Genomic DNA, 3,568 nt, shown 5'->3' on the forward strand with positions numbered 1-3,568 from the left:
ACTATCTTCCCCACCTGCTACAACTTCGGTCTTACCAGCTGCCCCTATTACTATTGATGATGACGATGTCCCGGATGGCTAGAGAGGGGGTGACACCAATGTTGGGGGGTTGGCAGGTCCAGAAAGGCCAAGGTGTGGGCCGATAGATTTGTGAGCGAAATAGCTTATACGAAGTTCCGAGAATGGTGGCCCCAAGGTCTCTCACCCTTGAGAGACAGTTCATAGAGAGAGACCTTCTTCCCCACAATCTTGAGAATAGGGTGGAAATTCTTCACCAGCAAAGTTCTGGATGTAAATGAATATCTTGTCAAAGAGTTCTATGCAAACATTGCCCACATCAAAAAGGGCACCACTATGACAAAGGTCCGGAACTTGAAGATCCAGCTTGATGGCCACACATTGAACAAGTATTCCAGTTTTGAGGATGTGGAAGTCGTGCAATACTTGGAGTAGCTGGCACTAGATGAAGCAAGCCATCCATGTTTAGCGGAGATATTAGCCCCAGGGACGACACCGGCATGGCTCATAGCTGGAGTCCCAATAGCCAGAAACACCCTCAGCTTTGAAGCCAAAGGGTGGTCCACATTTGTATCCAGCTGGCTTGACCCATGTCAGCATGATAATGTCCTCCCACTCACCTAGGCAGTCTTGATAGCCTCCATCATGGTGGGGTATCCTATCAATGTGGGGAACCTCATGTACTTATCATATCACAAAGGCAGTTGGAAAGGAATAAAGATCCTACCCCTACCCCAACTTCCTCACCATGTATTTCGAGGACCAAGGAGTTGAGAAGAAGCATTATCACACAAAGACAAAGCCTAAAAAGCCCCTCTCCTGGTACAGCCTCCAAGGACCGGACAACCCTAAAGCAAAGGCTAAAGCCGCTATCTCCACTGGCTAGTCTAAAGAGCCTAGGGTAGTGACTTCCGGGTCAGAGCCTTCCACAGTAGGGGGTCCTTCAGCTTCCATGCCTCCTCCTTCATCCGGGCCATCCGTCACAGTGCCATTATTTGTGCCCTCATCTTCCACTTACCCTCAGACTTCACTACGGGTTTCTCAAACTTTATCCAGCATCAACAACTGGATGCAGGCAGCTACATCAAAGCTAACTATCTTATCCAGTGCAGTAGCAGCATAGTCAGCCCCAGCACAGCTTCAAGCACCTCCATCAGTGGAGGATTCATTGAAAGAGCTTCTGGACAACCAGAAGAAGCTCCAGGACAACCAAAAGACGATCCTGAAGACTTTGGATACACAGGGTAAGGCCATCAAGGATCTGGGCAAGAAAATTAAGAAGATGAAGAAGACTCGGGCCTCAAAGGAGGTAGTGGAGCAACTGAAGAAGGATGTAGAGAGGTTTACTTCTGCTGGAGACATCCCACTATATTTGCTCATGGGGGAGTAAGTCGCAGCAGCACAGGCTACAGAGCATGAGGCACCAGCAGCTGGCCAGTTTGAGGAGCCAGCTACCACTACACATAGTGCTGAGGAGATGATTTAGATGCTCCGCAACCCCGTGGTCCCCCAGTCACAGGATTTGGAGATCCGGTTAGAGGACCCGGAGGGAGTTACTGATCCTATGCAGTCCGAGGACCCCACTCATGTGCCAGGCCCGATGCAAACCACATAGGGAGTTTTCTTTACTCTCTAACCCTTTCCCTAATCTTATTTTGATATTAGCATTGAGGACAATGCTATCTCTTATTGGGGGGTGGTCTATTTTGATTGGTGATGATTTGGTGACATTGGTATGTAATAACCATGATACTATTTTCTTTATCATTACTTCTCTTTATTTTTTACTTTTGGTATGTATATATTCGTTACTTTCACATTTTGGTATGTCTATATTTTTACCATTTGATGTACATATTCATTTTTATTTATGTATATATTTGCTTTACTTCAAGTTGTATATATTTAGTTTGACTTACATAGTTTACTTCATAACTTCTTTCGTAATTTTAATTCATAGCTTCTTATTTCCTTTAGCAGTTTCCTTTTTTTTAAGTTGTTAGCTTCTTTTTATGTTTTATGAGAATAATAAGCCTTTGGTTTTCTTAACGCCACGGTTCTTTCCAAATGTTGATGTTTTGTGAACCGGGTGGCTCTTCCTGACGATGGATGGCGTGTCAACCTTCTTAAGGGATTGAGTCTGTTTTTCTTTATGTTTTGGTGTAAATAGTAGTAATGAATAAAAGTGTCTCAAGCAGGCTTCACTTGGGCCTAGCACATTTACCTTCAACCTTATGGTTAGAAACAAGTTGATTGGCAAATAATTGTTCTAGTTGTGACCTTTAGACTCTTGTGTTGACTAAACAATCATCAAGTGGCTTCTTGGAGCCATTTGTGAAGCTCAATCTTAGATAGGATTGATGTGGGCCCTCGACTTTATTCTCTTTAACAATCCAACAGCTTGTGAGGTGAGGTATTGAATTGCAAGTCCAAGTCCCGTGCCAATAAGTCTAGAACTTGCCCTGAATGTTTGTCTAGGTGAAATTCTAAGTGTAGCTCAACTTGAGAAATGATTATAGGCTCTCCTTGATCCAATTTAAAACTTGAAAGTATCCATAGCCTACCAAATATGATATCCCTAATCAACCCCGTTGAGCCGAAGCCCTTTTTCTTTCAATAACCATGATACAAGCCTTTATCCGTTCTATAATGACCCTCTCTTGGCACCCGATCTTTCCTTAGCATTCACAATTGGCAAAAGCATAAGTTTTGGGGAGAGACGAGGAATGTGAAAGTGATAAAAGATACAAAATGAAGAAAAGGAAGGCAAAACAAAAGAAAGAAAAGCCAAAAAGTCAAAAAGAAAGTGAATAAGATAGAAAATTGAAGGGATTCAATGAACGCAACGATAAAAAGCATGGAATGATTAGAAAAGGAAAAAAATAATCATCATGAGCAAGAAAGAGTGGTAGTGTGTCTCTCTAGTTCCCCTAAGGAAGAAGAAAATCACTTAAAGAGTCAAGAAAGTGTGAGCCGAAATGAGAAAATGGAGTGCTTAAGGAAAAATGAAACCATCATATACCAATAAGTCCTACCTTGATCCAAAAGCCTTCATTACATTCCCATAAAAGCGCTATATGATTTCGAGTTGAGTGAGCTTACATTAGTGGTAATTTACATAAGGGGAAAACTTATGGTACTTAGAGCCGGACTTGTGACATTCCCTTGAGAGAGATGAGCATACTTCTCCACAATCCTTGTTTTGAGTGCTACAATCCAAAGTGAGATTTGCTTATGGAGAGTAGAGGAGGAAGAGTTGGATTTCACAATGACCTACGTAATAGAGCGAACTTCCTTGGTGAATTCAGTCAACTCTTGATGCTCTAGCGTCGCATTAGAACTATGGTACTCAAAAGGTTTTGTGTTGTTGATAATTCATTTGTGTTGAGGGTAATTGTTAGTCCCAATTGATGCATGATTGATTCACATTAGGGCAGCTGAAATATCCTGCTATTTTGTTTTAGTGGAGGTGGGAATTACCTTATTTGCTTGAGAGCAAGCAAACGTTTAAGTTTGGGGGAGTTGATAGGTGGGGATTTTAACCATTACT

The sequence above is a fragment of the Nicotiana tabacum genome, chromosome 18, assembly GCF_000715075.1.
Source record: "Nicotiana tabacum cultivar K326 chromosome 18, ASM71507v2, whole genome shotgun sequence".
Classification (NCBI taxonomy): domain Eukaryota; kingdom Viridiplantae; phylum Streptophyta; class Magnoliopsida; order Solanales; family Solanaceae; genus Nicotiana; species Nicotiana tabacum.